A 23,006-nucleotide genomic window follows, 5' to 3' on the forward strand; every position below is an offset into this window, starting at 1 on the left:
CACTATCTGCTTTGTCCTTCTGAGTGAGTTTGTTTCCCGGAAAGCGTGGCTATAACAAAAGAAGTGAAAGTGACGGGAAGAAGGCTGAGGAATCCGCCTTACAATCCTATCAGGGAGGTGATGGCCAGGTGACAATGGTCTCTGTTTTACTTCAACCACTATGTACCTGACAAGGTGCACGTAAGTTGTCTTGCTGGGGGTGGATGCCCTTGTGGCCTGATCCGTTCCGTGTCCCCCTTATCCTCACATGGGAGTCTTCATGTGGCAGGCGCCCTAATGGCTTTTAAGTGCCTGACCCGTGCCCACACACTATTGGTTGGCCTAGTCCTCAGTTGGAAAGAAGACAAAGGAGAGACCCTCACCCGTTCGGGCGGCAGCTGGGGCGCAGTGAGCTGTGGGGCCTTCGGAACACACAGGGGGTAACCCGGGCCAGAGTTCCTGAGCTGCTTCCACAGCACGTGCCTGTTCGCAGAGGGTCCCTATGAGAAAGGAGAAATGAGGAGCTGGGGGAGGAGACCCCAAGGTCCCCGTATGGGCCACCAAAAACCTCGTGGTCTGGGTGTGGGTTGGAAAAGAATTTCCAGACGTGAGACAGAATGAGAGGGAAATAAAGTTTATTAGAGTGGGAGACGCTGCTAGAACAGAGGGCCAGCTCAAGGGAGAACCGGCGTTGAACAGGGGTCTTTAGTCCACTTTTATACCCAGGGTCCAAGGAGTACCATAGGGGTCTTGCAGGTCATTTGCTGATTGGATGAGGCATGTATATTGGGTGGGGAACAAGTAAGGCAAATACCTTCTCCCTATGGGGTAGGATGGTAGACAGGTTATACTGTTCCATTAACAGTTACAACATGGGGGAGGGAAGGACGATAAGGGTCTGGTTTTTCCATTCCTGCATTCCAAGACCCTCCTTGGTTTTATCTGCTCTTTCTTCCTTGGGGTCCTTGGATCACCACACTCCTCCTGAGTTCTTTGATCAGCTTTACAGTCATTACTCTCAATTCTTTCTCAGGTAGCTTGCCCATCTCCACTTCACTTAGTTCTTCTTTTAGGGCTTTATCCTGATCCTTTGCCTTGGAACATGTTCCTCTGCCGCCTCATTTTGCCTAAGTTGCTGTTTGCATTTTTACGTATCTGGTAGGTCAGTTACATTTCCCAACCTTGGAGAAGTCGCTCTCAGTAGGAGACACACTATGTGTCTTAGCAATAGACTCCTTTCTTGTCACCCAAGCTATATGTTCTAGGGGCTCCCCCTTGGAGAGCTGCACGGGTCATTCTGTCGTGGCAGGCTGACTTTGTGGGCAGTCTGTAGGCTTGGTTGTCCCCTCGTCTGGTTGGTTACCAGGCCCTGCCTTGTGCAGAGGCTGCCAGCTCCTGGGTGGTGGGGCCAGGTCACGAGGTGGCTGACTGCAGAACCCCAGGGGCTCAGAGGCTAGTGCTGGCTCACTTGTGGGTGGTGTCAGGGTTTAGAAGTAGCTAGGGCTGTTGCCCACCCACTGGTGGGTGAAGCCAGATCTGTGGCAGGCAGAGTCGGGTCCTGGAGTCCGGCTGCAGGCCCCAGGGATTCCAGAGCTCTGGTGTCAGATCTCTGGTGTGGGAGGCTGAATCCTGATACAGTTGGGTATGGAGTTCAGGGTGTCCCAAAGCTCATGGTCAGGGCCCAGCTGGCCCCAGAGTAGGGTCTGGCCTGCTGTGGGCAGGCTGGGTCAGCAGGCTGTGGGATTGTGGTTTTCTTTTGCCCTGTGTCTACCTCCTGGTGGAAGACTCTGGTCTAGGGGCTAGAGCAGGCCTCCTGGAGGGCAGGCCTGGTGCCTGCCTACTGGTGGATAGAGGTGGGTCCTGTCCTTTGGTGGGCAAGGCCACATCTAGAGGCACATCTTGGGGTTCCTGTGCTCAGGAAGTCTTTGGCAGTCTGTCTGCTGATGATGGAGCCACAGCCCCACCCAGTTAGTTGTTTGGCCTGAGCCAGCCAAGCCCTGATGCCTGTAGGCAGTGACAGGAGCCAGGTCTTAGCGCTAAAAAGCTAGATGGGGGATTTCACAGTGGTTCCCCCCAGCACCAGTGTCCATGCTGTAAAGAAGATGCTAGTGTCTATGTGAACCACAGCCACCCCCTGCCTCTCCAAAGACTCCCTAAGACTAGCAGGAAAGTCTGGCCCAGACTCCTATCAAATTAGTTTTTGTCCTAGATCCCAGAGAGTGTGAAATTTTATGAGTGACCTTTAAAGGTGAAGTCTTTGTTTCCCCTAGTCCTTTAGGATTCCCCAAATGTTCTGGTGGTTCATCCTCCAAGCACAGGACCCCCCAGGCTGGGGAACCTGATGTGGTGCTCAGAACCCTCACTCCTGTGGGAGAAACTCTGTAATATAATTATTCTCCAGTTTGTGGGTCACCCACCTGGGGATATGGGACTTGATTATATTGCAAGTATGTCCCTCCTACCCATCTCATTGTGGTTCCTTCTTTATATTTTTAGTTGTAGAAGATTTCTTCTGGTAGGTTCCAGTCTTTTTCACTGATGGTTGTTCTTCAAATAGTTGTGATTATGGTGTGCTCACGAGAAGAGGTGACGCCTCTCTAGTTCCCCATCTTGTCTCCATCTACTTTCTGAATCTGGCCCATTTGGGTTTTTAAGGAGACTGCATTGATTAGGCATGATTGATTAAATCACTGGCTATTGGCAATCAATTCAACCTCTAGCCCCTTTCCTCTCCCCAGAGTTGACAGAGTTCCTTTCAGAGCTTTACTGAAAGTCCCAACATTCAATCCATGGGTTTGGTTCTTCTGGCAACCAGCCACCATACTTAGGTGTATTCCAAATATCTCCTCATTAGCATAACAAAAAACCATTATGGCTCTCATCACTTAGGAAATTTCAACGGTTTGAGGAGTTCTGTTTTGTGCAGCAAATTATGCTCTGAGACTGTTATGCTCTGAGACTAAGATTGTCTTTGCCAATAATTTGGTTAACACAGGTTCAAGGCAGTAATTATAATTTATAATAGTAATATTTCACAAGTCAATACTGTATGGGATAATGTCTCTTAATAAGCCAATAAAGAGATTTCATACTTCAATCCAATGATAGGTAAATTACAGTATTGCCTGAGGCAGAGGGGAGGTAAAAGAAGTCCAAATTTAGTTGAGATGTACTTTCTACAAGCTAGTTCTCAGTAGAGTCAGCCCACCAAGAGTGGGTATCCGGTTGCCAGCATGAACAGAAAGTCCCTTTTGTTGCTAGAGCTCAACGCCAGCAGAGTGAAGCTGCCAGTGTTGGCCGGGAAGGTGGGCTGCTCCGGAGACCCTTTCTTGCACAGCTTGCACCACTCTTGTGAGGAGTCGTCTTTCCAAGGCATGAACAGATGTCCTTTCTCTTCCTGAGACTGCTACCCAGTTTAACATCACTGCTGATCAGGAGTGGCCATGGCCGGAGCCAGTGTCTCTATTATTATTATTACTTTTGCCTGTACTGGATCTTTGTTGCTACACCAGGGCTTTCTCTAGTTGCAGTGCACTGGCTTCTCGTTGTGGGTGCTTCTCCTGCTGAGAAGCACAGGCTCGACAAGTGCAGGCTTCAGTAGTTGTATCACACAGTCTCAGAAGCTGTGGTTTGTGGGCTCTAGAGCTCAGGCTCTGTCATCGAGGCACAAAGGTTTAGTTGCTCCAAGGCATGTGGAATCTTTCCAGACCAGGGATCAAACCTGTATTCCCTGCATTAGCAGACAGATTCTTATCCATGGTACCAGTAGGGAAGTCCAGGAGCCAGTGTCTTAAGCTTGTCGGAGAGCTATTTTGATCAACAAATAACCTTGCCCAGACTGAACACTCCCAGTGAATCTTCACAAATACTTGGTATTTAAAGTTTAAATGTCCATTCTGTGTTGGCCACTCTTCCATATGTTTTGATCCATCGGCACCCCCGGCGGTTCCTCTCAATAGCTGAGCTCCTGAATGCTGATGCACAACAGCTATCAATGACATCGCCTTTATATAGCTTCCTCAAGATAAACAAGATCAAAACTTAAGTCATAAACAAGTGGACTTGAAATCATAACCAATCCACAACAAGTTTTGTGCCAGAAAGGGGGATGAAGACCAAATATATCTTATTATAAATCACAATATCACACGTCTTATCACCATTAGTTGAGAAGACTATTCTTTCCCCACCGAATGTCTTGGCACTCTTGTCAACTGACCATGTAGGTTTATTTCTGGACTCTCAATTCTATTCCATTGATTTATATGTCTAATCTTATACTAGTACCAAACAGTCTTGATGACTATAGCTTTGTGGTAAGTTTGAAATTAAGAATCGTGAGTCCTACAAATTTGTTGATCCTTTTCAAGAACGTTTTGACTGAGATCCCCTGAATTTCAGTGTGAATTTTAGAATCAGCTTGTCAGTTTCTATGAAAGGGCCAGACTGGAGTTTGATAGGAGTTGCATTGACTTTGTGTATAAATCTGAAGAATATTCCCATTGACCAGCGTTAAGCCATCCAAACCAGTACTTGTTTTCTTTTGTTTAGGAACATCTTCCATAATTTCTTTCAAGGATGTTTTATAGCTTTTTGTGTAGCAACAATTTTTGCAAAGCTCTTCAGAGAGTTATAATATGCAGCCAGTAAGGATCATTGTTTAACATCCTGAAAATTTTGTCCCCAAATCACAAATCTTAGGTTATGTGTCCATGTATGGCCCTGCTAGGCATAAGGAAGTGGGGCTGACTTTGACCAAGATGAACCACTTCTGAGAGATGTCCATTTCATGACATTTCTTAGGACAAATTTGGCAGCAAAATCTGATTACACCCTACAGAGAATCAGAGTTGCAAAATCTTAAGAGGCCTGAAAATTAATTTGTGTTGGTCCAGAGGGATGCGATCTATCCTGTTTTAGTGTCTGCTGAGAACAAATGTTCTTTGAACAATCTTTATCATTATAACCCATTCCCATGTTAACAAATTCTCTCCTCTGGAAATATCCTCATCCACTACCTCTGCTTCCCTATTTATCATTAGATTTTTAATCCTCTGGGCTCTCCATCCCATCTGCACCAAAATTATGATGTGTCTAAATTCTTATTATTATTACTTAAAGCCATTTCTCGGTGATCTGAGGAACATCTGTTCACCATCTCTAGTACAAACACCAGAGGACTTTGTTGTGTGTTTTTGTGTTGTTTGTTTGGTTTGGTTTGGTTATTTCCTTCTGGTTCTTGATTTTCACTGCCTTCTAGACTGGACAAAATCACTATGAGAGCTAAAGGGAATGAAGTGACGTTTCACTTTAATCCTACATTCTACATCCCGTCGATGTCTAAGTTGGGCTGTGCATAGCTGGATGTGTTGACTCAAAGTGCTTTCCTACGACTTCCCTGGTGATCCAGTGGTTAAGACTCCGAGCTTCCACTGCAGGGGATGTAGGTTTGATCCTGGTTAGGGATCTAAGATTCCCACATGCCATGCAGTATGGTCAAAAATAAGTATCCTAACAAATGGTCAGTCTATCTCTGGGGAAGCTTTGGAACAGGTCAGCACATCAACTTATCTGTGGCTGTCATCTATTCTTGACTCCATATCTTTTTCCTTCCCGTTGCTCAACCTGAGGGTCCCTCTAGGTCCTGACACCATCTGCTCTTCTGAAAGTCCAGTCCAGGTGAACTGCCTGGAGATTGAGGAGCAGTCTGGATTTCGGAATACTGATGTAGAAATGGGGTTGAAATACAGGCCCAAGGTTCTCATGTTTTTCTTACTGCAGTCTGAATGATGGGTGATGTTCGCAACCATGCCACTCTCTCATGATCTATCCAGATATTGAAAAATATCTGGAAATATTTTAAAGAGAAAAAATAAGAAAATAGTACTACTGACCTTTTTCCTTCATTTGAGATTAATGAAATCATTTTATTCATCTGATGAATCAGTCCTTTAGAATTTAAAAAATTATGATACAACATGGAAAACCACAGGGTTTGTCTAATTTTTAAATTTTATTTACAATGCAAGATGAGTTATTTTTCAATTCACTTCTCCACATGTATATTAACATGGCAAGGAAATATTACAACTGAAGAATAAGCTTAGATAAAACTTGTCTTACTATGCCATCTGTTGAGTTTTTTAAAAATTAGAATTAATATAAATAAAATAAATAATACATAGTTATAAATATAAATATTTATTTATAATATAATAAATAATAGTAATGCTTATTTCAGTCACATTGTTCCAGTAATAACTACTACTTATTAATGTTGTTGTTTAGTTGCTAAATCATCTCCGACTCTTTTGTGACCCCGTGGACTGTAGCCCACCAGGCTCCTCTGTCCATGAGATTTCCCAGACAAGAATACGGGAGTTGATTGCCATTCCTTCTCCAGGGGATCTCCCCAACCCAGGGATCAAGCCTGCATCTCCTTCATTGGGAGGCAGGTTCTTTACCACTGAGCCACCTGGGAAGTCCCATTATATATTAGTAGTGATGTACGTAGTCCCATTCTTGCTTACAAACAGTGTATGCATGTTGTCTACTCTTTATTTGTATTCTACTATACATCTATTCATGTTTCTCATTTAAAAGAAAATGAGAAATTTTCTCGTGAAAAAAACATATTACAATGATTTACAGTTTTCTTAACAAGTAATAGTATCTTAGAAATGAGGTCTAATTTGGGGCTTTAGAGAAAATTTGGCAAGCTGTATGACTCTTTTTCAATGGAAAAAAAGCATCCTACCAATAGCAAAGGCACAATCCATAAAATAAATAATTGATAAGCTGGATTTCAATTTCAATTAAAATTGGAAACTTCTCTGCAAAAGACAACATGAAGAGAATGAGACGACAAGCCACAAACTCAGAGAAAATTTTCAAAAACACATCTGATAAAGGACTTTTATCCAAAATATACAAAAAATACTTAAAACACGACAAAAAGGAAGCAGACAACCCAATTTTAAAAAGTGGACCAAAGACCTTAACAGACACCTCTGTATTTGTAAAGAACATGTACAAATGACAGTTGGGAAATAAAAATATACTCTACATCATATGCTATCAGGGAAATGAAGATTAAAATAACAATGACATACCCATTTTACATCTATCAGCATGGCCAAATCCAAAACACTGACATCACCAAATCCCACTGAGGAGGTCGAGCATCATTCATTGCTAGGGTGGATGCAAAATGGTACACAACCACTTGGAAAGGAAATTGGCAGTTTCTGAGAAAACCGAACATACTCTTACCATATGAGCCAGCAATCATGGTCCTTGGTATTTACTCAAAGGAGTTGAAAACTTCTGTTCAACAAAATTCTGTATACAGATGTTTTTGTTTGTTTGTTTTAAATATTTATTTATTTGGCTTCACTGGGTGGCATACAGGATCTTTAATTGTGACATGTACAGTCTAGTTCCTTGACCAGGGATCGAAGTCCAGTCCCCTGCATTGGGAGCTCAGAGTCTTAGCCACTGGACCACCAGGAAGTCCTGCTTACAGATGTCTTTGTCAGCTTTATTTATAATTGCCAAAACTTGGAAGCAACCAAGATGCCCTTCAGTAGATGAATGGATTGATAAACTGTGGTACACACAGATAATGAAATATTGTTCATCGTTAGAAAGAAACTATCAAGCTATGAAAAGACATGGAGTAAGCTTACATGCATGTTACTAAGTGAAAAAAGAAAATCTGCAAAGGATACCTACTGTGTGATTCCAACTATAAGACATTCTGAAAAAGGCAGACTATGAAGGCAGTAAAAAAGGCAGTTGCCAGGGGTTGGAGGGTGAAGAGAGGGATAAATTGGAGGGATGAATTGGCAGAAGATTTGGGGAGCAGTGAAAATTCTTTGTATGATACAATAATGATGGGTTCAGTTCAGTTACTCAGTCATGTCTGACTCTTTGCGACCCCATGGATGGCAGCACACCAGGCTTCCCTGTCCATCACCAACTCCCAGAGCTTGCTCAGACTCATGTCCATTGAGTCAGTGATGCCATCCAACCATCTCATCCTGTCATCCCCTTCTTCTCCTGCCTTCAATCTTTCCCAGCATCAGGGTCTTTTCCAATGAGTCAGTTCTTTCCATCAGGTGGCCAAGGTATTGGAGTTTCAGCTTCAGCATCAGTCCTTCCAATGAATATTCAGGATTGACTTCCTTTAGGATGGACTGGTTGGATCTCCTTGCTGTCTAAGGGACTCTCATGAGTCTTCTCCAACACCACAGTTCAAAAGCATCAATTCTTTGCTGCTCAGCTTTTTTTTATGGTCCAATTCTCATTTGTCCAAACTCATAGAATGTACAACAACACTAAGAGTGAATCCTAATGTAAACTGTGTACTCTGGGTGATAATGACATGTCTGTGAAGGCTCATCAGTTTTAACAAATGGTAGGGGATGTTGGTAGGGGAACAACATCTCTGGTAAGGGATGCTGATAATGGGGAAGGCTGTGCATGTGTGGAGCAGAGGTATTTGAGATATTTCTGTACTTTTAATTTGGCTATGGACTTAAGCCTGCTTTAAAAAATTGTCTTTTAAATGAAAAAAAAAATTAAAGCACACTACCTGTATAAGAACTGAGAGATAAACTGAGTCTGCTCTGATCTTTAAAAATCCCAATTTGATATAAAGCATTAACTGCTACATGTTTCACAGTTAATTGAGTCTGAGAGCCTCTGATCTAGACTGATAGTCTCTGATTTTTTTTGTTTTTTTTTTTTTTTTTGCACCCTACCATTAGAAAACGTGAGCATGCAACCCAGTGCTCTGTGACAACCTAGAGGGGTAGGAAAGGGTGGGAAGTCGGAGGGAGGTTCAAGAGGAAAGGGACATATGCATGCCTCTGGCTGATTCATGTTGTTGTATGGCAGAAACCAAATAACATTGTAAAGCAATTTTCTTCCAGTTAAAAGTAAATAAAAAATTTAAAACATGAGCATGAACACCCCATATATATATGTGTGTGTGTGTATTTATTTTTAAATTACATTCATGTACCACTATGCTGATAAATTCTGTGCACAAAGAGAAGGGAAATTTTTAAAAGGTGATGTGAAAGTAAATACAAATCAAAATTCTAATATGTTTTTGTTCCATCTATATGGATTGTGTTGCAGAGACTTTGGCACATTTATTTTCCCTCCAACTTTTAGCAAAAATAAAGTGGATTTTGCGGGTCCACCGGGGAATACAGGCCTTAAATGTTGTCCTTTAGTTAAAAAACAGCAAAACTACTAAAGAGCAGGTCAGATATTTGCTTATCTGTGTCATCTGTGTTCTGTGGGTGTCAGGAGGACTTTGGGTCTCCTTCAGAAGATTCCAGATTGGATTGGTTTTGACCTTTCTTGTGAACTCTGAAAAGAAGATAAAAATGTGTCATCATAGAGATTTGCAATTTTTCTCTTATTTTCCCCTTTCTTCCCATTGTAGGAATAGTACAGAGTTTTATGCAGCTTTCACAGTCTTTTCCTTTTGATGAAACATTGAAATGATGAACCTTTATCAATTGTCTGTAACACAAGGTGTGTCATGGGATATTCCTACACGTCTGCATTTGAATTTTGATCTATTCTGTACTTTGTTGGTTTTGTTATTCATGTCTCCAGTGACATTGATATGGGAATTGCAGTTATTTCATCCTCAATGGAACTGAACCAATCACAATTCATTTACTTTCCTAGCTTACTTTCTTCTTTTTTTTAATTAAAAAAACATTTATTTTTCTGTTTTCTGATTCACTGATTTCTGTTCATATCTCAATTTCTGTTACAGCCTCTCAGTTTATTTTTTGTTTTTATTTATTTTTTATTTTTTTGGCTGCATCACTCAGAGTGCAGGATCTTAGTCCCCCGCCTAGGGATTGAACCTGAGTCCCTGCGGTGGAAGCAGAGTCCTAACCACTGAAACTCCAGGGAAGTCCCTGGATGGTGGTATTTCTGATAGCTGAAGCAAGGCCCTAAAGCTAGGGCAGGTCCAGGAGCCATCATTCCTCTGTAATTCAGAAGCCCTGTAAAGCAGTTTTACTTTTTCCCAATGCTGAAAACATAATCCTTCCTCTTATGATCTCTTTTTTTGTTTATGTTTAGAATGTCCTTCTCTCATTTATATCTTAATCTTTATTTTCAATTAAAATTGTATATCTTAGCAGTTATATGGAAATCTTGAGGCCAAAACATTGGAATTAAGCTTGGTTTTGTTGTTCTTTTTCATATAATCAATGAAAATATATATCATCTGTTGAATAATCTTTCCTTTTATCATTGGATAGTGATATTCTATCTCAAACACATATATTTTTTTTTCCATTTATTTTTATTAGTTGGAGGCTAATTACTTTACATCATTACAGTAGTTTTTGTTATACATTGAAATGAATTAGCCATGGATTTACATGTATTCCCCATCCCAGTCCCCACTCCCACCTCCCTCTCCACCCGATCCCTCTGGGTCTTCCCAGTGCACCAGGCCCGAGCACTTGTCTCATGTACCCAACCTGGGCTGGTTATCTGTTTCACCCTAGATAATATACATGTTTCAATGCTGTTCTCTTGAAACATCCCACCCTCGCCTTCTCCCAGAGTCCACAAGTCTGTTCTATACATCTGAGTCTCTTTTTCTGTCAAACACATATATTGATAGATACTAATAAATCTGTTTCAGGGCAGATGTTCTATTCTGTTGTATTAATTCTTTTCATTCTTATAATACCACAACATTTAAAAAGCTGACATTCTGTGCTATGTTAGTGGAACAATATAAATCTTGAATTTTCTCCTCATTCAGTTCTTCCAAGTGAATTTTAGAATCATGTCCTCAAATGCCAACAACAAAACAAAATTCCACTGGGATTTTTTGATGGGATTGCCTTAATCTTGTAAATTAATTTAAGAAGGATTTATTCACCCTTTTTAGCAGTCAGGTTTTTTTCACCCAGGAATATACTCTACCTCTCCATTTATTTCACCCTACTTGCATATTTCTTAATAAAGTTTTGGTTATATAGTGCCTTGTATATTCTTCTGCTGCTACTATGAATGTATTTTTTTTCATTGGGTGTCCTTCAACTGATTATATATTGGAAAACTAAGCATAACTTTGGATAATTTACTCAATTTCACCTTACTCTTGGGGGCCTTCTTATTTACTTTTAAGTTTATCTGTGAAGTATGTTCCAGGAATAAAAGTTTTCAGTAAGAAAGAATTCACAGTTTCATTTGGTTATCTGTTTTGTAATACTAAATACTTAAAGTATTGTCACTTCTTTAATATTTAAAAGTTACCAAACTGTCCATATTATCCTGCAATTTACTTTTTCCACTCGACTGACAAGGAGAATTAGCTCCCTGAGTACAACCATTAGTGCTTCCTTTTCCTCGTTGTGTGATAGCCCACCATGTAACTGATTGAAGGCAGGAGGAGCAGGGGGCTGCAGGGTATGAGATGGTTAGTTGGCATCACTAACCCAGTGGACATAAATTTAAGCAAGCTCTGGGAGATAGTGAAGGACAGGGAAGTCTGGCATGCTGCGGTCCATGAGGTTGTAAAGAGTTAAACACAACTTGGCGACTGACAACAAAACTGTACTTCCTTTCCCTTGTTGTATGATATTCCACAACATGACTACACTAGTATATTTGTCATCTTTCATTCATGGATACTTAGGTTGTTTTCTGGGTTTTTTGCACAAGCAATGTTGCAATAAGAATCTTTGCCCTTGCTACCCAGGGTGGATAGTAAGTGATGGGATACCAGCAGAAATATTGATTTATCATTGAGTTCCTAACCTATTTTTAAGGTCTTGGATCATTTTCATTATTTTTTCCATTGTTAAGTAGTTAAACAAGATTGAGGCCCAGACTTATCTTCTCAGACTCGAACTAGTTAACAAGCAGATCTGGCCGTTGTTTTCTTTATTGGGCAGGGTGATTCCTGGAAGCCTCTGGAAGCAAGCTGCTGCTGTTTGTTTTTTACTCTGGGCCGTTTGACTTGGAACATTTCTAAGGCTGTTCAGTTCCTGTGCATCTAAATGGACGGCTGTTTCTGAGTACAGGTTGGTTGGTGGTTTTTAAAACCTGGACACGGGCCTCTGTTTTTGGAGGACTGTGTTCTGTGTACTTGTGTTCCTCCGTACAAGGGAGCCTTATGTGAGGAGCCATTCATCACACCTCTCAAATGGGCCACAGGAGAGAAGCAATTTCCCTCCAACCCACTGGTTATTACTATAAGGTGAGGGCCTGAGCTGAAGTCAGTGAGGGAAACATTAGTTCTACTCATTTTGCATGGTTTAAATTCCGCTCTCCCATATCTCATCAATATGAAATACCCCTCACCCTCTTCCCTGCTGAATCCTCCTTTTACTCCTCATTTCTTCATCCAACACCATGTTTATTATTATGTACCTACCAGTCTAGGCAAAACATATAGTAACCTGTACACTTGGCCGTATGAGGAAGGGTGATGGGATATGCTAAAACTTCTTTAATGAATACAGAGTAACTTTCAACTAAACAGACCTTAAAATTAGCTGTACTTTGGAATAAGATCATTCTGGGTTCAAATGCAAGCTTTGCTTGTTCATAATAAGCAAATATTTACAATCAACCCTAAGATCTGGAGCCAGTTACTTAGACTGGTTGAGTCTCAATTTTTTCATCACTGAATGAGTATAATAGTAGGTATCTCAGTCAAGGTCATGAAAATATGAGTTTGTTGTGAGTGCTCAACCAGTGATACCTATTATCTTTATAGCAAGAGTTTAATATGAAATCTCACCAGGTGATAGACTAGTCTCTGTACTGATTTAGGTAAATCGCCTATATTGTTCTTTTAAAGCCCCATAAAAAGCCTGAATTCTCAAAGACTGACTCAGCTGGGTTTCTCATACTTTCAGGACTAATGTAAGGACATTGATCAAACATCTTAAGAAGATCATTAACAATAATCCTAGAAAAAAAGACCTTACTTAATGCTCCCAAACACTCCATTCCAGATGTGTGGGACTCAGGCATGGCATTCTCCAGATGACAGCCATATCTGGTCATGAGAATCTGTGGCTTCAAACTCATCCCGCCTATGCCTGTCAGCCTAGTTGATGAGATCTCCACTGATCTAGGCTTGCTTCCGTCTGCAGTCTCTATTGGTTTCCCTATACACAACTCAACACACACACATACACACACACACACAATGCAAACTTGTATTCCATGTTCCATTCTGATTTGCATTCTCTCCGTTTCTCATACACAACCTGTTCTCATCGCAAGGGCATTGAGTACACTGCTTTTGCTGTCTGGAACACATTTTCTTCAGCCTCTTGCCTAACTTCTCACTTTAGATGTCATTTTCTCTGAGTGACATTGCTTTACTTCTGCAAAGCTGAATCAGCCATGTTTATGTGCACCCATCACATCTGGTGCTTAATTCCATCTAGCGCTCCTTCTGTCATTGTCATAGTCAATTCATTTGTTTTAATCCATGTCTAAACAATAAACTCTTTAAATACAGAGACTGTACACCATCCTTTGTCACAGCACTGCCACACAGAAGACATCCAATCCATTCTTAATTTTTTTTTTTTTTTTTTTTTTGGCCATGCCATGTGGCATGTGAGATCTTAGTTCCCCAACCAGGGATCAAACCCATGCCCCCTGCAGTAGAAGTGCAAACTGTTAACCACTGGACCACCAGGGAAGTCTCATCCAATCTATTCTTGAATAGATGAATAAATAGACTGGATGTATAGTTTTAGCATAACAATCTGATCAATTTGTCTGAGCAGAATATTTATAAAGAGGAGTTTGGAAAGTAAGGTCAGAAAATAAGTTCATTTCAGATTTTAGAAGCTCTTAAATTTAAGTTAAATTAAGAGTTTGATCCTTATCCTGTGAGCAGTGAAGAGCTATGAAAATGTTTTAACTCTATGAAATGGTATGATTAAAATGTTTACTTAGGAATATTAATTTGGATGTGGAATGCTTGACAGAGAAAATGACTAAGAGATTACAAACAGGAAACTTGAGTTGAACCTTCAGTTTCGCACAAGGAGAAAAATACCTGAGAAAGAGCTGATGACGTGTGACCCTTAAGAAGCTTCGTAGAGCTTCCCTAGTGGCTCAATGGTAAAGAGTCCACCTGCCAATGCAGGAAACACAGGATCCAGGAAGATCCCATGTGCCGCACAGCAGCTAAGCCCAGGCAACACGACAATTAAACCTGTGTTCTAGAGCCTGGGAGTTGCAGCTCCTTCAGCCCGCACCGCCACTGCAGTGAGAAGCCCGTGCACCGCAACTAGGGGAAAGCCTGATCAGCAACGGAGGTCCAGCACAGCCAAAAATAAATAAGTAAATAAAATTATCAGACAAAAACTTCTTACGATAAGAACCAATTCTTTTTTCTTGGTGGTGGTTTAGTCACTTATGCCACGTCCAACTCTTGCGACCCCAGGCCATGGGATTCTCCAGGCAAGAATACTGGACTGGGTTGCCATTTCCTTCTCCAGGGGATCTTCCCAACCCAGGAATCGAACCTGGGTCTCCTACATTGCAGGCAGATTCTTTACCGACCGAGCTACAAGGGAAGCCTATCTATTTCTTAGTCTTATTTTTGCCCACTGCAACTGATACAATGGCTTACATTTGACTGATACTTAGTAACTGTCACTAAGTAGATGGACGATGAATGTAAAAAAGAACAGATGCACAGACTTTGGAAAGGAAGAACTGATAAGACTTGGCTGATTGCCTCTGGAAAGGTGTCATGTAGAAAAGAGGCCCTTTGCTAGAAACAGAGGATATGGGAAGAAGATCCAGTTTATGGACAAGGTGAATCCAAGAATGCAGCTTTTCATGGATGTTTTTCCTAGAGGGGACAGACAAAAAGTTCATTCTCATAGTATCCTTAGGCCTTTGCCGCGATTCATAAGATTCCCCACTCTCCTCACCTTAAATGGCAGGAAGAAATTTGCCAGATGGTTGAGTGAGTCACCTGCAGTCATAAAGCCAGGAGAACAGAACAGAACAGAAGCCAAGCCCCCTCCTGACATGGGATCTAGGCGAGAGACCATGACAGCTCCTCTTTGAACTAAAAGGCAAATGCAGTCTTTAAATAAGCATATCACAACACTCCAGTTGTGCTACGCGCTCTTCAACTTTTCACCGAGGCTCAAGTAGATGAAACCCTAACTGCCTGACGTCTGAGTGAATAGCAATAGTTGAAAGGAAATAAATCCACACACTGCTTTTAGCAGAGTCCTCAGGTGGGCTGTTTTCCGGGAATGCTCTCTTGAGTAAAGAAGTGAAATGTGGTGAAGATGGCTAAATGACTAAAAGAAAGGGTGCAAGTGAAGCCTGGTGATGTGTAGTCCAAACTGGGATTAAGTAAATGGTAATCATCCTTGATGCAGGTTCAGTTAGGGGCCTTCCTTTCTATCTATCTATATATCTTTCTTTTTAAAGGCATAAAGATATTAACTGTCACACATACTTGACCTGGGGTCTATGGTCTTTGACTGCCAGCTGTGAGCCACACACAGCCCTCCCAGACTGCCTCCTTTCTTCACAAATGCCCCGGCTGGGTCCCCTCATGTCAGGGATACTGGCTGCATAATACACAGGGCAGGCCATGGTTATTCATTCACACACAAATATTTATAGAGTGCCTGCTTGCCTGACACTATGCTAAGTCTAGCGGAAGTGCTAAAGAATCGTAAATCCCAATATGCGGAAATCATTCCCTAAAACTGAAAGGAGCTTACCATCTACTCTGGCAGACAAAGGAAGTAAAGCAGTATAAAACTGTGTAAACATTATAAACACATGATAAGAGGTATAGGTGTCCCATGATACCATGCTAGGACTTTACAATGTGTGGAAAAAGTCAAAGGTGGGTTGAGTCTGTAAGACAAAAACAGAGTTTATTTTTTGTTGGAAGGAAGATCTGCAGGAGGAGGACAGAGCTGAGCTGGACTCTTTTGCCATCATTATACAAACCTGGCCTGAGGCTAAGCTAAAGATGTTGTATGGGTCGCCAGAGATAAAACAATTAAACAACAGACCACCTGGCTTGCACAGCCCAGCAACCAGTCCTGAAGCATTTTCCTCTGAATGGCCGACTGTTCTGGTATCACACAGCGTCAGCCTACTATTGCATCCTTTATTAAGACTCTAAATTTACTGAATTTACTGTTTTAAGACTGGTATGAGCTTTAGTTGTTGTTATGGCTTCCCTGGTGACTCTGATGGCAAAGAATCTGCCCACAATGTGGGGGACACTGGTTTGCTCCCTGGGTCAGGAGGAGCCCCTGGAGAAGGGAATGGCTACCCAGTCCAATATTCTTGCCTGGAGAATTCCAAGGACAGAGGAGCCTGGTGGGGTACAGTTCATGGGGTTGCAAAGATTCAGACATGGCTGAATGACTAACACACACACACACACACACACACACACACACACTCACGAATAATTAGTCAGATCTCTGCATAATTACTCAGCAAATGGAAGTCAGCTCTCCCTAGAACTCTGGATTATCGAGACCCATCGGGAACCCCAGAGACGAACGGAACACACCCAGCCTGATGAGTGACCCCGGTCTAAGACTCCAGCAGACAGGAAATCCTTTCCTCTTCTGAGCAGAGCCCTGGTTGGGAGTAAATGGGGTAGAGTGTTCCCTGCTCAGTCGCTTTGCTTAGAAGTGGGGAAAGACAATTTGGGGTCTAGAACTGTGTAAAGTTGCCCATCTTCTATCTCAATCCAGAAACTGTGATTTCAGTACAAGCTTACCCACACCATGGTTGTTATAGAGCCTGGGAGCGTACTCAAGGCCTTTCTACTGAAAGCTCAGGCCCTTGTTTTAGCCTAATGAGAAGAGGGTACCTCATATAGATGGTGAGGTCTGAGCTGGGCAGGGGGGAGGGAGTGATTTCAAGGGCAAATCCTCAGAGACATGTACCACTCCTGGCCTCTTGTTCATCTGCAAACTCCTTTTCACCCAAGCTTCATCTATTTTTTTAAAAAATATTTATTTATTTGGCTATGCCAGGTCTTTGTTGTGGTATGTGAGATCTAGTTCCCTGACCAGGGATGGAATCCAGGCCCTGGTGAAGGAGGAAACAGACAGAACTGGACTCCATCTCAGGCCAGGCTGCGAACATTAGGCTACACGCATGGTCACCCTCCCAATGAACTCTGAACTTTGTGCCCGGTATCTATAGAAGTGGCAGACCAATGGGAAACCAGACCCCCGGATAAAAGAGCCTCAGGACTTGCACTTGGGCTCTCCATTGCCTAAAAGAATATGCTAATTATCTCTGTAACAGAACAAAGTCATAAATTCCATTATGTTTATCAGGATATGACCACAGTCCTACTGATAAATGTCCACTGTTTATCTAGTCTTGTGACACATGAATCATGGGTTAATTTTGATTGTATCTCTCTTTTACCTTGTCCAGACTAGTTTCAAGGAATTTGGGGAGGTTTGAGCAAGTACACTTAGGGTATATAAGGTTTTCACAAAAACTGGTCGGGGTCCTTGGCCAAGAGGAGACTCTGCCTTGGGCCCGCCGGTGTAATAAAGTGCACTCCACTATCTGCATTGTCCTTCTGAGTGAGTTTGTTTCCCAGAACACATGGCTACAACATTTGGTGCATGGCCCGGGAAACTCCTCACTTTGAGAAGACAAGTCCCATTTGGGACTACTCTGAGGCCTTGCGGCTTGAATCTTCTGAAGGGGGGAAGGCGCCTCACCCTTCTCGAAGGATTCTGCTTCTCAACGCCCGGACCTTTCACGTTAGCAGGCAGTGGACGGCAGCAGGGGAACTGAGCTCTCAGGTGAGGAGGAACCCACCCAGGAGGGTGGAAGAGGGGGCCTGATCACCCCCCTGGGAGGGACTAGAAGCGGCATGGATCCACAGGAGCCTGGAATAGCAGGCAGCAGCGATTGCTTGGTACACAGGTCGACGAGCGTGCTAGGGCTTAGGAAGGAAATTTGCGAAGGTCATTTAGGAGGTGTGTCCCCGCCGTCTCAGGGAAAATTATTGCCAGTGATCTCCAGGGGATTTTTAGGATAGGAAACTGGTCCTTGTATGCTCATATTCTTCTCTCCCCCAGGAGGTGTTCCGTCTGCTGTGAAATTCTTGACCCCCTCAGAATTGTCAGGCTAGAAGGAGGGGGATACATAAGTGAGTATGAATTGGCTTTTCTGGAGATGGCCTGGGACATGGGATATTTAACCCATCTGTGTTTTCATCTGCACCTGATCAAGCCCACCAGGGCAGAATGGACTTTAAGGGAGAAACAGTCTTGGAACACGTGGTGTTCTGGTTCGGTCTTGCTGACTGGCAGGTGAAGACACGCCGATCCCCCTTCTCCCTCTGGGATCTGGCAGGACTTGGACGAGGATGACCTGCCCCTCCGCCGTACTGGATGATGACGCACCTGCCGGCCCAGTGCCCCACCAGGACCGGAGGCCGCCTTAACACCCGATCCAGGGCCCAGTGAAGTCCCTGCGGCAGCCGCTGCTCCTCCGCCAGCTCTCCTGGAGGTAATGAGCAGCCACTTCGGCGGCTCTGATCCTGGTGGCAGGAGCCTCTGGCCGACACTTCCAGGATCTGGCTCCAGCCGAACCGCCCAAGCTATACCCGCCTCTCCCGGGGAGTTCTGACAGGAAAGGAAGGGAGACGTTGGAATTAAGCATAGACTGTGCTCTGCCAGAGAGCCGGAGGGAAGGAAAGAGAACAGACAAGAGATTTGCAATGCTAGCTGCTGCTCTGGGAAAGTCTACCTCGGGCCTTCTGGAAAACCTCCTCTGCCCCAAGGACAGGACAGTCCTTCAACCGGTCCCAACAGAGGCCCCGGGCCCCGTTATAGCCAAACCAGTGTGCCGCGTGCCGAGCTTTTGGCCACTGGAAGAATGAATGCCCTAAGGCAAGGAAGGAAGAGGAAGCTCCCGCAGTTGTGGGGCTTGCTGACTTGGAAATTAACTAGGGCTGCCGGGGCTCAGAGATATCAGGTCCCCGAGAGCCCATGGTAACCTTAAAAGTGGGGGACCAAAACACTGACTTCATGGTGGATACAGGAGCAGAACTGTCAGTAGTAACAAAACCTGTGGCACCACTGTCCAGAAAGACTACCGCTGTAACTGGGGTATCAGGAGAAGAGATGATTAAATAGTTTTGCCAGCCCAGAAAATGTCAGATGGGGGGCACCAAGTGATTCATGAATTCCTCTACATTCCTGAGTGCCCAGTACCCCTGTTGGGAAGAGACTTGCTCTCCAAACTAGGAGCACCAGTGACTTTCTCCCCTGAGGAGAGGCCCACCTTCCAGATGGACACTATGACTTATTTGCTCTCTCTCTCTCAATACCACCCCAAGATGAGTGGAGTTTGCATGAAACGCCAAAGGAAGAACCGGGTGGGCCAGAAGAGCATGAGAGAGAGCTAACTGACTTATTTCCTGAGGTCTGCATGGAAGACAACCTCCACCAACCCCAGGCTGGCTAAACATCACGCCCCAGTGATAATAGAACTCAAACCGGGCACCATCCCGGTTAGAAAGCACCAGTGCCCGCTACCGATAGAGGCCTGGGCTGGCATACTGCCCCACATCAATAGATTGAAACAAGTGGGCATTCTAGTAGAGTGCTAGTTGGCTTGGAATACGCCAATCCTGCCAGTCAAAAAGGAAGGAGGACAGGACTATAGGCCTGTACAAGATATCAGGCTAGTCAACCAGGCTACTGTGACTTTACACCCCGCTGTTCCAAACCCTTATACATTACTTAGCCTCCTCCCGCAGAGGACTAAAGTTTATACTTGCCTAGATCTCAAGGATGCCTTCTTCTGCATACGCCTCGCCCCAGCATCACAGCCCATCTTTGCCTTTGAATGGGAAGATCCAGTCGGGAGCACCAAACAACAGCTCATCTGGACTCCCCCACAAGGGTTTAAGAACTCCCCAGCCATCTTTGGGGAAGCCTTGGCTTCTGACCTGGACTCATTCCATCCGAAAGAGTATGGATGTTGGTTCCTACAATATGAGGAAGACCTGCTGCTGGCTGCCGAGTCCAAGGAAAAATGCTGGAAAGGGACAAAAGCATTGCTCCAGCAGGGTGTCAAAGAAGGCACAGATCTGCAAGGAGGAGGTAAGGATATCTGGGGTTTGTCTTAAAGAAGGACACAAGGTTCCAGACCCTAATTGGGTCCTATATACTGATGGCACTAGCCTGATGAAACAAGGACAATGGCTATCAGGTTAGCCAAAGCAGAAGAGGCCATCAAAACTGAAAAGAGATGGTGGGAATTGCCAAGTGGCAAATTATTGGTACTGGAGGAGCTGGCACACACTCTGGTAAGCCAAACACACCAAGCGACCCACCTAGGCTATGCTGCCTGCTCACAGGTTAATACTGCCTCTCGGGTATACAGACAGAAACCTCCGGGTATTCAGCTGAAAGGCACACTGCCCCTTGAACACCTGGGAGTGGACATCACTGACATGAAACCTCACTGATACTACCATTACCTGCTGGTCATGGTATGTACGTTCTTGGGATGGGTAGAAGCTTTTCCTACCTAAACTGAAAGAGCATCAGAAGTAGCCCGGTGCCTGCTTAGGGAAATAGTTCCCAGATTTGGATTTCCTACCAGCATTGGATCAGACAATGGCCCGGCTTTTGTAGCTGATTTAGTACAAGTAAGCAAAACTTTAAACATCAAATGGAAACTGCACACTGCATACAGGCCCATAGAGTTCTGAGTTGGTGGAATGAACCAACCAGACACTTAAAGAGACTCTCCAAGTGGATCATAGAGATTAACTGCTCCTGGGTGGACTTGCTTCCAATGGCTCTGCCCAGGCTCAGGATGACCCCACAGTCCCAAGGCTATTCTCCATACGAAATTGTGTATGGGAGGCCCCTTCCCATAATAAAAAGGTGTCAACAAATTTGCCTCAGATAAGGGGGGATAGGATTTCACTGCAGATGGAACTGGGTAAGGTAATAAATCTGGTAACTAAGTTTGTACAAAAAAGGGTGCCGTTCCCCCATGGGGAACAGATTCATGAATTTATGCTTGGTGACCAAGTATGTGTCAAAGATTGGAAACTTGATTTATTAGCCCCTTGGTGGAAGGGTTGGGGCATAGGCTTGGATTACCATGACATTGAATGGTTTGCCTTGGAAAAGAACAGAGATCATTCTGTCGTTTTTGAGATTGCATCCAAGTACTGCATTTCAGACTCTTTTGTTGACTATGAGGGCTACTCCATTTCTTGTAAAGGATTCCTGCCCACAGTAATAGATATAATGGTCATCTGAGTTAAATTCACCCATTCCAGTCCATTTTAGTTCGCTGATTCCTAGAATGTCGACATTCACTCTTGCCATCTCCTGTTTGACCACTTCCAATTTGCCTTGATTCATGGACCTAACATTCCAGGTTCCTATGCAATATTGCTCTTTACAGCATTGGACCTTGCTTCTATCACCAGTCCCATCCACAACTGGGTATTGTTTTTGCTTTGGCTCCATCCCTTCATTCTTTCTGGAGTTATTTCTCCACTGATCTCCAGTAGCATATTGGGCACCTACTGACCTGGGGAGTTTCTCTTTCAGTATCCTATCATTTTGCCTTCTCATACTGTTCATGGGGTTCTCAAGGCAAGACTACTGAAGTGGTTTGCCATTCCCTTCTCCAGTGGACCACATTCTATCAGACCTCTCCACCATGACCTGACCGTCTTGGGTGGCCCCACATGGCATGGCTTAGTTTCACTGAGTTGACAAGACTGTGGTCCTGTGATCAGATTGGCTAGTTTTCTGTGATTATGGTTCAGTGTGTCTGCCCTCTGATGCCCTCTCACAACACCTACCATCTTACTTGGGTAAGATAGCATATTAAAAAGCAGAGACATTACTTTGCCAACAAATGTCCATCTGGTCAAGGCTATGGTTTTTCCACTGGTCATGTATGGATGTGAGAGTTGGACTTTGAAGAAAGCTGAGTGCCGAAAAATTGATGCTTTTGAACTGTGGTGTTGGAGAAGACTCTTGAGAGTCCCTTGGACTGCAAGGAGATCCAACCAGTCCATCCTGAAGGAGATAAGTCCTGGATGTTCATTGAAAGGACTGATGCTGAAGCTGAAACTCCAATACTTTGGCCACCTCATGTGAAGAGTTGACTCATTGGAAAAGACCCTGATGCTGGGAGGGATTGGGGGCAGGAGGAGAAGGGGACGACAGAGGATGAGATGACTAGATGGTATCACCGACTCAATGGGCATGAGTTTGAGTAGACTCCCGGAGTTTGTGATGGACAGGGAGGCCTGGCATGCTGTGATTTATGGGGTCGCAGAGTCAGACACGACTGAGCAACTGAACTGAACTGGTGGAAGGGCCCTTATACTGTTATTCTAACTACCCCTACTGCAGTTAAAGTTGCAGGTATTGCCCCTTAGATCCATCATACAAGCCTGAAGAGAGCATACCACGCAGACCCAGAAAACGCTGAGTGGACTGCACAGAGGGACCCCGCTGACCCTCGAGAGACCAAGACCAACCTTAAGAAGAAGGAAAAGAAGATCCCAGATGAGCCCTTTCAGGATGAAACTGCATGATCAACTCCTGCTGCTTGAGCTCATTGACACCAACTTCCACAATACCTCCGACTGTTGGGTATGTGGGGCTATGCCTCTGTCTGTGATGGATGGACTTCCCTGGTGGCTGTCACCACTCCACCAAGGAGATTTTAAACCACTCTGCTCTTTTCTGGGACACAATCATAATCTCTCCCTGCTCTCTCTGGGTGTAAGCCAGACCTACAGTCAATGGACTTGGGTCACAGGGCTACATTTGATATAAATGCCAGTGTAACAAAAGCCTAACCTACAACAAGCCCCAGTAAATCTACCTTATTTACATGCTAGGTGGACAAGATCTGTGTCTCAATGGTATGAGTATAATGTTGCCTTATTCGTACCCTCTATAGGGACAACAGAT

The 23,006-nt window shown here is 43.7% G+C and overlaps 2 long non-coding RNA genes across 3 annotated transcripts in view; both read left to right on the top strand.

Annotated features, from left to right (window-relative positions):
* Window positions 1–23,006, top strand: part of LOC110143236 (uncharacterized) — a 71,569-nt gene that overhangs the window by 33,521 nt on the left and 15,042 nt on the right. The window contains exon 3 of one of the 2 annotated variants that reach the window (XR_002315543.2): window positions 11,931–12,059. The exons of the other annotated variant lie outside the window; for it this stretch is intronic. This is a non-coding gene — a long non-coding RNA (uncharacterized lncRNA). The remainder of the gene's footprint in view (window positions 1–11,930; window positions 12,060–23,006) is intronic. 2 annotated transcript variants of the gene reach the window in all.
* On the top strand, window positions 17,748–22,568 carry LOC139031535 (uncharacterized). Its single transcript, XR_011484032.1, has 2 exons — window positions 17,748–17,837; window positions 22,466–22,568. It is a non-coding gene; the product is annotated as an uncharacterized lncRNA (long non-coding RNA).

Source organism: Odocoileus virginianus, chromosome 27 (assembly GCF_023699985.2).
Source record: "Odocoileus virginianus isolate 20LAN1187 ecotype Illinois chromosome 27, Ovbor_1.2, whole genome shotgun sequence".
Classification (NCBI taxonomy): Eukaryota; Metazoa; Chordata; class Mammalia; order Artiodactyla; family Cervidae; genus Odocoileus; species Odocoileus virginianus.